General features: G+C 41.5%; 1 protein-coding gene across 3 annotated transcripts in view; it reads left to right on the top strand.

Annotated features, from left to right (window-relative positions):
- CNTNAP5 (contactin associated protein family member 5) overlaps positions 1-12210 on the top strand; it is a 760035-nt gene that overhangs the window by 413889 nt on the left and 333936 nt on the right. The window lies entirely within an intron of this gene.

The following is a 12210-nucleotide window of genomic DNA, read 5'->3' as shown; positions in this document are numbered from 1 at the left end:
TCTTCCCAAAACATTGGTGGCTCTGGTACTGACAGATTCTTGGGTTGGGTGGATTGACACAAGATGGTGAATCATTGTCTTTATAGACTTCCAGTCCACTTTAACTGAGGTCGCCTGTATAATATTAGAAAGTAAAACATGCATATCTATATGTCAACACACGCACACACACCAATATTCACTGAGTATATGTGAAATAATTTTTCCAGACCTTTTTTAATGCTCAGTGCAGATTCCTCTGTAAGATTATCATCTAAGCACTAAAGGTACTAAGTGACATGAGGTGCTACTAAGTGTCTATCTGTTTTCAAAGACTTTGCCGTGTGTTGCACAGGTTTCCCATTCTAGTCACCCCTGTGCCCCAAACCTTACCTGGAAATCTGGGGGCTGCACAGGTGCAAGGAAACACTTTCAAGGGGTCCTGCTGCACAGTGAGCCTTGACATTTCCCCTTCAGGAATCAGAATAGCCATTTAGGCAGATCTTAAATAAATGAAGAGACACCTGGAATTCCTACCTTCTGCATTTTAAACTCTTGATTCTTCCCCATTTCTCGTGAGGTCCCACATGTCACGGGGACCACTTTGTCTCTCAAGGCCACACCTGTTTGTTGAGCATTAGAAACTATGTTCTATTTTTTAATGAAGAATATGGCTGCCGTCTTAAATACTCTTATAGAGAAGCTTCGAGTGGAGATGGATATTGTCCGAACCAATCTGAAATGACTACTGAGAAAACAAGAAATTGTATAAAGGTGAAGGAGACCACCTCATTCATTTCTTTGGAGAATCAGAGTGGAGCATTTTGGATTTTATGTGAAACATTAAATAATCTAAAGAAAAAGCTGGCACCACTATAATTGTTTTGAAAGTGAGCTGACATTTCAATGTTATTTTTGTTTTTCTAATGGGACAATGCTAGGAATGAGAATAGGAAGAAAGAGGTCTGGGGGCTTCAGTCACTAAAATTTGAAGTCTTTTTTTCTGGTGTAGCGCTTCTCAAATGTCACTCACTCAAGAGCGAGTCTGGGCAAAGAGCCTAAACTCAGGCGTTAGCGTTCAGGGCTCCAGTCTAGATGTGCTCTGCATAGAGGCAGGGTGTGAGTGAGTCTTGTTCTAGCAGATCTCACTGTCCTCTTTTGCTAAAGGAGAGACTTGGTCTAGAATTACTCACGTCCCTTCTAGCCCTTTACATGAGTTCTTGCAGGAAAACAGTAAGTCAACCCTGTCCCTTATTATCTTCAAACAACTCATCAACCTAAGGGTCTTCTTTAGAAAAGGGGGTAAGTGGCCTTGATTGGGAGATATGCAACACCAAGCCCCCTGCCAGAGGTTATGTATTTCAACTCCAAAAATTGTGATGCATTTTGTAGAGTAAAAAAGGTGAACTTGGCCTCTTTCAAACAATATTTTTTGTGAATGAGATGCTTGGATATCCCAGAAACATCATGCACATGACTCTCAGTGACCTGTGTGCAGTTAGAAGCCAAAGACCCATATCTGAGAAGTTGTTTTGGTAACTTTCTTTCAGTCACACTAGAATGCTTTGAGTGTGTGTGTGAGTGTGTGTGTGTTGGCAAGGGGGTTATCAGAATATATAGGGTCTTCAAACTGTGTTAAAAGAGGAAGAGTTGTAGGTACTGAAGCTATTTCATGTGGAGAGAAAACAAGACAGAGACACGCTAAGGGTCTTCAAATATGGGACAGGCTTTCTCATAGATGAGGGTTTTTATATGTTTATGTCACTGCAGAAAGTAGAACAAGCACCAGTAAGGTCAAAGGGCAGAGAGACTACTTTTGGTTTTTCATTAAAGAATATCCTGAGCCTTTCAGCTCTACAGTGTACTGCTTCGATATCACTAGAGGCATCAAATTCAGAGCGGCATTTTCAGGATTAGGGACTGAGTCTCAGCACAACTACATGAAAACCGGAAGATGGAGGAGGAAGTCTGCAAACTGAGAGATCTCAACTTGGTGTCTGGGCACTGGAGAGACAGAAGGTGAAAGTCACTGACCAGGCACAAAACAGAATTCCTGGGCAAAAGGAAACATGACTAGCAAAGATCCAGAAATCAATGAGATGTCATAGAAAAGTGCTCAGTTGAGGCAAATGGCTTATTAAAGAGGCCGTCTCAGCTCATCTCATTTAATTCCTAGGTACAAACAATAGTGTTCATCACATTTCCTCAATCATCTTATAATTTTTTAGTATTTTTATAGTTCCTTCAAAAGTAAGAGTGAGAGAAGGCTTTCCAAAAGATTTAGAGAAGAAAGCTTAATTACCAATTAAGCAATCGGTCATTAATTTTCTATACTTAGTAGACAGCTATGACTGACAATCTTTCTCTAGCTGGAGATATGATGAAATTCTAGCAACATAACCTTTAATCAACAGCCATAATGGATATTTATTTGATGATTATTTAACCTTGACTATGTTTAAATTAAATAAGTCATCCTCGAGTTATGGTAAACACCATCCTGCTTATCTTTTGGAATTTATGTCACTTGATATTTTCTTAGGAGACTTCCCAAAGTAGGCCAGATGCCCCTTATCCAGTCTTCTAGTTCTTGCCCTTTGTAGCCTTGGCCCTAAGTATATGTACACATGTATGTATGTATGTATTAGTTTGCTAGGACTGCATAGCAAAATACCACAGATTAGGTGACTCAAGAAAAATTTGTTTTCTCATAGTTCTTGAGGCTAGAAGTTCAAGATCAAGGTGTCAGCAGGGTTGGTTTCATCTGAGGGCCTTTCTCTTGCTTACAGCTGGCCGTCTTCTCCCTGTGTCTTCATATGGTCTTCCCTCTGTGCCCCTCTGTGTCCTAGTATCCTCTTCTGATAAGAACACCAGTCATATTGGATATGGGCCCAGTCATTGACCTCATTTTACCTTAATTACCTCTTTAAAGGCCCTATCTCCAAATACAGACACATTCTCAGAAACTGGGAGTTAGGACTTCACTATATGAATTTTGGGGGTGGGGGCAAAATTGAGCCTATAACAATGTATATTAATCATAAGTCTACATAATTGTTTGTTAAATGCTGCTCTCACCACTAGAATGTAAGGATCCATGAGAATAAGAACACTGTCTGCCTTGCTCACCACTATTTGCCCAAGGCCTAGTATAATGCCTTGCTTATAACAGGTCCTCAATAGCTATTTGCCTCATGTATGAGCAACTGTCTAATTGAATGAACTGGTAGAATTTATGTCCAAAATATTTCTTAAGGATATAGTTTTAATAGTGAAAGAAGAATTAATAGTGATTTTTAACAAACATTCATGTTTCAACAATTATATGCTGCAGAATGTGTCAAACCCAGGAATAAGCTATACTCAGGGGAAGTACTAATTAGGTAAAGGCCAGTGGAGCTCCCAGAGGTGGGGAGATGGCTGGGAGAGCTGCATCGTCAAGGATAGAATTGCTCACCCTGATTAATACTTGTGGCCAGATGGTTTTAGGCTACAGCCCTACAATTAACAGAGATGATCCCCAAATATTGCCCTTTTTCATATAAGCCATTTGTATCTAGTCACCATCTGCACTTCAAATAAACATGATGACTTCATGAACTTCATCCTCTTCTTCAATTGAGTTGTCATTAATGCCTCTGTGTTTTAGCTAAGATAATGTTGGTGAGAAAATCCCATTAGCAAGGGCAAATAAATAGATAGCCACAAGGCCATGACTGTCACAACAAGCTGTCTGGCTGGGCACAGAGTTCGAGTTTCAGAAGACAGAAATATGATAGGGCATTCCATTTTATAGGAAACAGAATTGCAATTGCCTTGGCTTCAAGATATCAAGCAAAGGTTGAGAATGTTTACCAAAGCAGTGATCTCTTGGGCATCTGCAGCTTTTTCAGGTCTGAGTAATGATGATAGAAGGATTTTATTTCTTTATTTACACGTTCTTCTTCACCAGTCACTCAAAAGAGGAACTGAGAGAGCTAGATTTTTATTATTACAGCAGAATAATCTAATAGTCAAACTTGCTATCGCTTCCTTTGCTCTTTCATATTTTATACTTTAATAATTCTCTTATATAACCACCATGCCTCCATTTAATTCAGGAAGCTTTTGAAGTTTCTACTCTGCTGGTATGACACTCTAACCTGAGATTGGAGGTGTTGCCCTCCAGAAGCTCATAGACACTTTTAGAAGGGATGATATTGAGGCGTTTATAATGCAATAAGACACATGCCTGGGATACTGGGGGAGCACAGAGGAGAGGCACCGGGATGAGTGAGAAAGGGAAGGATTCCTAAGGGCAGGGGTAACACAGCTTGGTTTTGAAGAAGGAATGAAGTACCATTCATTCTTCAAAAAGGGAAGGAAAGGATACTCCAATCAGAGAGGAGAAAAAGGAGGAGATCTAGAAGTCATGGCTTAGATGGCTCACAGGTGGCTTAGGATGCCTGGGTCACAGAGGGCAAAGGAGGACAGACAAAAGACGAAGCAGCATTTTGGTCAAAGATATCAGAGTTTGGGCCGTATTCTGAAGGTGATGGAGAAATATCTGTCTCTGGAGTTGAGCTTAATTTTTATCATGTAGATGTTTGAGCTGAGCATTCAAGTCTATGCTAGAGAAACAACACCTTCACCATCAACCACAAACATTTTTGTATTTCCTATCTGACTCTAGTGGATGGTAAGCCCAGATGTTTTCTTCTCATATGCTGACCAAGGATTTTGAAGATCCAGGTTACCCTGACATATGAGCCAGGCTTTAACAACTAGGAAAGGTTTAACCTGTGATTTATGGCCCATGTACCAGAGAGGTCCCTGCTGCTGACACTTGGCAGTGGAGATTCAGCTAATCTGATGCTCAATCAATCAATGAGCATTTGGAGAGGGCAGGATGTTGCCCTGTTGATGCTGAGGGGGATACCAAAACATGACTCAGACTCTGACCCCCTGGGAACTTGTAACCTCATTGTGGAGATAAGACTTACATAGATGAATTGTTAATTAATAGTACAGGCAGTAAATCATAAGCAGTAAAGGAATAGATCAGGCAGCAATGTTACAAGAATTTAGAGGGAGAAATTGCTATGTTTGGTCTGGTCAAGGAAAGCCTGCTTCATTCATTTCCTGGTTTATTAACTTCTTCATTCAATCATTCAGCACTTTTTATGTGCCCTGTCCTGTGCTAGGTGACAGTGATAGAAAGTAGAAAAATGTACGCTTCTTGTGCCTATAGTTTAGGAAAGGAAGCACTAGGACAAAAACTGGACATTGGAGGATATGGGGATGAATTTGGATAGCGGGAGAACTGGGAGGGCAACCTTCAGGTGGAGTAGAGGCTGGGAGTAGAAGCACCAGTTAGTTAAGTGCATTCACTTGGAGCATAATGAATACACTAGTCTAGCTGCAGTAGAGAATTTGTGAAGGAATATTGGGAAAAAGATTGAGAGTACAGATGGAGACTTGATTGCAGAAGACATAGATTGTCAAGACGATAAGCAGTTTGAGTTTCATTCTCTGGGTTGCATGACCCACTGGAGGGATCTCTGCTGTGAGGTCAATAATAACTTTGTTCTTCAGATAGTTCAATCCAGCCAGGTGTTCTGTACCAGAAAGAGGTCTGAGGCTGGAAAAAGAGGGGGGCCTTTAGAAAAATTCCCAGCTGCAGTGATAAGGGATAGAATAAATGTTGGAGAGAGATTTTGAAGAAATATGTGAATTCCATCTACTGTATGTAGGGAAGGGTTAATAGAATTTGATAATTGATGGATAAATAGTATCCAAGGAAAACAGAACTCAGGATCTAAATTGTAGCATAATGGTACTAATAATTGTAATATGCTCTTTTACAATGTGATTGACATTTTAAGACTGCCTTATTCAATTATTTATATATTCCCTACTTTGTTCTCTCAAAAATTGAAACTACCTTTGAACTATTAAGTAAAGGTAGGTATGATAGGATATGGAAAAACAGGTGAATTGGGTTTTCCTGGGAAGATAAAGCTTAGAACCTTCCAAGTCAAGCCAGGCAATACTGTCTCTATGTTACAGATGAGAAAGCAGGTTTAGAAAGATTAAGAAATCTGTCTAAATGGCTAGAAATTATAAATGGTATTACCTTGAGCAAGGGGTAATGGGTGAATAAGGGCATCAAGGAAATCTGTAAGTTATTTCCAGGGTTGGAAATAGAATTTTCAGGGACTCTGCTTGGGCCTGGGCTATAGCTCTGTGAGTCCTCATGTGGCTGTAGTGGCTGATGCTTAGAGGTCCTGGGACAGCCACTCGGTTTCAAAGGTTCTGTCTTCAAACTATAAAGAGAGACATTGAAATAGGATGAAATCTTAAATGCAAAGATCTGTTAGGAATTTGATTGAGAACAAGAGGGAGAGACCAAGCCAAGGCTCTGCAACCTCAAAATTATTCCAGTGGTTCTCAACCAAGGGAGATTCCCCACTCCTTCCCACCCCAGCCTCCCATCCCCTCACCCGCACCCAGGGGACTTTGGGCAACGTCTGGAGACGTTTTTGGTGCTGGGAGTGGGGGGCTATTATTGGCATCTAGTGAGTCAGGGGTGGTACTAAACATCCTTCACAAGAGGCACACTACAGACACCCCACCCCCAACAAAGAATTATCTGGTCCAAAATATCCACTGCCAGAGTTGAGAAACTCTGCTTTAAGGGGAAACTTCACTCTTATAAAAAAAAGTTTAGGCCTTCAGAATGTTACTTAACCCCTCTAAGTCTCAGTTCCATCAAATATGAACTGTAAGTTGCTGTGAAGGTCTCATTACCAAAGTATAAAAAAGACATGTTAGATGCTGCATGATATTATTTATTTAAAAAAATAAAATCAAAGTCATTACAATTATCTAGAACTCCAAGGTCAGACCTAAGTAGACGTTCTGAGAAACAAAAGTTGAATTGTATTTCAATTCTTCTTAGAAGCTATAAGATCCACCAAAGAACAGGACCAAAGCTTGAACTCAGAATTGTCAAAAAGGAAGTTGCCTTGTGAAAATATAAACTGGTGCAACCACTTTGGAAACATTCTGACAGTACCTCAAAAGGTTAAATAGGGGGTTACTATATGACCTGGCAATTCCACTCCTAGGTTCACATCTCAGGGAATTAAAAACACAGGTCCACACAGAAACTTGTACACCAATGCTCGTAGCAGCATTATTCATAACACTCCAAAGTGGAAGCAACCCAAATGTCCATCAACAGGTGCGTGGATAACAAAATCTGATATATCTACACAATGGAATATCAGTCACCTATAAAAAAATACTGATACAAGTTACAACATAAGACAAACCTTGAAAACGTTGTGCTAAGCAAAAGAAGCCAGTCACAAAAAGAAACATAATGTATTATTTCATTTATGTGAAGTGTCCGGAATAGGCACATCCATAGAGGCAGAAAGTAGATTACTGGTTGACTAGGGCTGGAGGTTGGGGGATGAGGAAATTGGAGGACGATAGCTACATGTTACAGCATTTCTTTTTGAAGTTATGAAATATTTAAAAAATAATTCCAGTGATACTTGTCTAACTCTCTGAATATACTAAAAAACATTGAGTTGTACTTTTTAAATAGATGAATCATATGGTATATGAATTTTGTCTCAATAAAGCTGTTCCAAAAATGTAAATAAATAAAAGCAAAGGTGAATTCAACAGCAGAAAATAGAACTTTGTAGAGGTAATTGGCCGTCAAAGCTATTCCTGGAACCGGGCAGGTCTGGTTTGGTGTGGCGAGCAGAGGGAGCTCGGCCCCGGGAGCCTGACACCTCTCTGAATTCTGGCTCTGCCTCTGAATGGTCAGATGACCCTGGGCAGCCTCTCCAACTTTCTGTTTTAGCATCTATAACACGAGGACAATAAAACCTGGCCTCCAAGATTATTGTGAGAATTAGGAATTATATATTTATAGTGCCTGGAACATTGTAGATATTCAGCACTGGGAGTGTGTATTATTAGCTATTTTTACAGTTGGGCTGTGTTTCAAAAATTTGTTTGAAAGGATGGAAACTGTCTTTTTTTCCTTCATGGAAAAAACCTTTAAAGTCTTGGTTTGTTTCCTGAGCAAGCACAGAGCAGCCAATTTAACCCTCTCTGTAAGGGACATTTCATACTAATGCCTTAAAGTCTAAATTCTGGGACCTGAGAGCAGCTGCTTCAAGCAAGGAGGGGAAGAAGTGGAAAAGAATGAAAACGTTTCCTATCCTTCATCTCAGCTGAAACAGTTTGTTAGTATTAAAAAATAATTATAAAGATTGTACATGTTCTTTTTAGAAATTGTGAAAATTCAAGTACTCTGTATAAGAAAAAACAAAAATAATCTGTGATTCCGTTATTCAACATCATTCTAGTACTTTCTCTGTGTAGTAATTTTTATTTAACAAAATGGGAACCATACAACACATACTATTTAGCCAGACTTTTTCACTTATCAGGAAATCACCAGCGTTCTTGGACACTATGATTTTAATGATTACATTATATTCCATATTATTAAATTACCATATTTGATTTAGCTAAACTATTATTATTGAAAATAGTGGTAGTTGTGAATTTTTGCTATTATAAATAATGGTGTCATGAAATCTCTTCACCGTAAATCTTGGCTGCAGCTGTTACCATTGTAGGATTAATTCTTCAGAATAAAATTCATGGGAAATGAGGTATGACATTTTTAGGATTTTTGATACTTATGGGTATACTGCCTTCCAGAAAGAATGTACAAACTTACGCTGCCACCAGCAATATGTGAAATTGCCTCTTTCCCACTATGCCCACTAACGTGGAGTCTAATTGGTTTTTATTCTTTGACTCTCTGGGAGATGGCAAATATTGTTTGACATCACTGTAAAGTTCAAAAATTGTATGGTTGTCATCATCCAACAATCATTCCAGAACTCAAACCCCACCTTTTAAGCCTTGGCTTCTAAATCATATGAAAGCTTAGCACCCCACAGTGGTCTTAAATACCCTGTTTCCCTACCCCCAGAGGCTTTTTCCCATCACAATGCTCCTGGCATCAAAGGGATTGCTTTCCTGTTCTCCCCACTGAAAACTGTTACCAGAGCTGTTTGTCTCAGGGAGGTTTGGGGAGGAAAGCGACCTGAGAGAATTGATTTTCCCTAATTTGTGAATAACTAATAGCACTTAAACTTGTACCTTTAAAAGAGTGTTCTTACAAACGAAACCCTGAAGAACCTCTAGGGGTGTTATTTTGGGTCCATTATCAGAGTGAAGTGGAAAGGAGGGCTCAGGTAGAAGCCAAGTTTTTTAAGAGAACGTGTTGCTTTCCTTGCCTTGGAATCTATTCCCAGATCTGCTCCTCCTCGCTTCTTTCTTTCCTCTTCTTTTTTTTTTTTTTTTTTTATAATTTTATTTATTTATCTATTTCTTCCCCCAAAGCCCCAGTAGATAGTTGTATGTCACAGCTGCACATCCTTCCAGCTGCTGTACGTGGGACGCAGCCTCAGCATGGCAGGAGAAGCGGTGCGTTGGTGCGCGCCCGGGATCCAAACCCAGGCTGCCAGCAGCGGAGCGCGTGCACTTAACCGCTAAGCCACGGGGCCGGCCTTCTTTCCTCTTCTGAAACCTCTGATGGAGTCGTTCTCAACCCAGGCTGTACAATTTAATCTCTGGGGATCTTTGAAACTTCCAAGGCCTGCGGCCACCCTCAGAAATCCGCCTTAATTAACCTGGTGTGCGGCCCAGGGACCTGTCTTTTCAAAAGCTCCCAGGTGATCCCTTTTTTTCCCAGCGTCTAGAACTCCTGTTCTAATGATTCTCCTCTAAAGAGCTAAGATTTCACACAGGGTCCCCCTGCAGGGACTAGGGACCACATAGGAAAAGATCAAAAGAGATCAAATCAAAAGGAAAAGCAGACAGAAAAAAACAAAACAAACAAGCAAAATTCATTAAGTGTTTATTTTAAAGACAGAAACATGGATAATGACGTGGGAAGGAGAGGGCACCCACATCAGGACACGCAAGCTAGCCCTGCCGCCTCGTACTGAGCAGACAGTTGCCTTCAGGCCAGTTTCATTGTAAAGTGACTAGATGATATATCTCTAACTAGACGGGACACTCCCTGTGGCCCCTGTGTGTACTTTCTTCCCTACTGTATCCCTGATGCCTAGCAGGCCACTGGGCCCTTAGAGGCTATTTACACCCTATCTGTTGAACTAGTTACTGATTCCTTCCAATCCAGTCTATAGTTTATCTACAGATGCAATCTCATATGTTATGCAGATATGTTTAATTTAGTATGCAAATGAAAGTAAAAGAAGTGAAGACCTACAGCTGGCTATGCCCCCTAAATGCCCCCGACAGAAGTCCAATGTTCACCAGCTGGAAACACCTAACAGAGCCTTGACTTCATTGGCAGAATCTCTGTTGTTGTGACTCAAACCCTGGCCTTTGGGGGAAAGTAGAGCTGCCCGGCTGAGTAGCCTCTGGGTTCTCTCTACCCCAAGCAGATGTTCAGAGCTGCAGAGAAGACTGACTGTGAGGGAGCTGGCTGAAAATGCAGGAGAGTTCCTCACATCTGAGCTGTTCGGAGCAGCTGGAGCATGGCTGCCCCCGTGCAATGCAGCTGGGCCCCCAGCCTGGGCTGTGCTTCTCCCTGGGCAGCTTCTCCAGCCATCTGAGGGCTCAGGGGCAGAGCTCTTCAGGAGCTCTTCTGAGAAGCCCTGCAGACCTCTGCTCTGATTTTCAATGGGTTCTTCACAGCTGCTGTCTTAGGGACTGCTCCAGTAGGCTTTACCAAGTCTGATCTCTTACCTTCAGAAAAAGCTCTTCATCTGTCCCTGTGCTCCATTTTCACTGCCACTACTTTGGCTGAGATTCTCATCATTCTGTCTTCTGGGGCCTGTGCATGCAGTAGGCCCCACTGGTTCTGTTTCCAGCCGTGACTCCCATCAGCTCCCATGGTCTGGCACCAGAGTCTTTGAGTATGCACCCCCAGCCAGGTCATTCCCATGGTAAAGACCCCTCAGGGACTCCCATATTCCAAAGCAGGGATTTTTGTTCCTGTCTGCACCTTAGAGTCACGCAGGAAGCTTTTAAAAATGCAGATGCCTCGGGCCCTGTCTCCAGAGATTCTGATAGAACTGGCTTGGGTAAAATGCCCTCCAGAATCATTCTCAAAGGACGTTGTGGAGACCCCCTTCTTTAGCCTGCCATGTGAGGCCCCTGGGTGACTGATCCTCTTCCCACCTGCCTTCCTGTTGTTTTCTCCTGCTTCTCATTCCGGACCTTTCCTTCTTCGTACAGGTTCTCTGTCTCCTGGAACTCTTTCTCTATGAGTGGCACACTCTTGCTCATTTTTCAAAATTTCCCTAAACTGTCACCACTTCTTCTGCGAAGGCTTTTTGGGATCCTCACGTGGATCCTCCTAGTTATGCCTTTTTCTTCTCTGCCCCCATATTACTGTTCACCTGGAATTGCAAGTGGTGTTGCTGTTTGCTTGCTTCTCTGTCTGTTCCACTAGACTGAAATACTCAAAGGACAGCATTTTAATCTTCTTTGCATACGTCTCTTTCACTTAACTCGGAATAAAGACCGGCTGGGATAAAGACCAAATGATGTTAATATCCTTACTCCCAAATGCAGAGGACCATTTTGTAGCTGCTGTTCTGTCCATCTGTTTTAGCTAACGTTGTTGTCTACTTAGGATGTGTCATGAACTGTTCTACATACACTACGTGTTTACTGGCATAATTCTCACAATAGCCTATAAGTACCATCACTGTCCCCACTGTGCAGAGAGGAGGAAGGCAACTCAACACAAAGCAGGGTGCAAGAAATGTCTTTGAGTGAAGGAGTGCGTGGCTGTGTACTCTCGTCACAGACAACTCTCTGTGACTGGACTGGTTCATACAACTTCAGTAAGCACTTTGCACCAACAAAGCCTTAACAGAGGATAGATTTTTTGGAGGAAGTAGTTGAAACCCTCATGACTAATTCCAATACAATTTCCTCAATAAGGCAGGTCAGCAGCATAGTGTGCACCAAAGACATCTGGGCAAAAGAACAAGAGAGGGATTAACTATTAATAAACACCCACTCTGCTCCCTACTGCCCTTGGAGCTTTCCTGCCTGATCTCAATTGACCCCATGAACAATGATACAGCGTAGGAATGATGATATTCACAGATGATGAAAGCAGAGTGAGGATGGGTAACTCAGCCAGTGTCACATAATTAGTTAAGGAAA

The sequence above is a fragment of the Ceratotherium simum genome, chromosome 9 (genome assembly GCF_057802395.1).
Source record: "Ceratotherium simum simum isolate JZ-2026a chromosome 9, ASM5780239v1, whole genome shotgun sequence".
Classification (NCBI taxonomy): Eukaryota; Metazoa; Chordata; class Mammalia; order Perissodactyla; family Rhinocerotidae; genus Ceratotherium; species Ceratotherium simum.
This window is presented reverse-complemented; position numbering and strand designations above follow the sequence as displayed.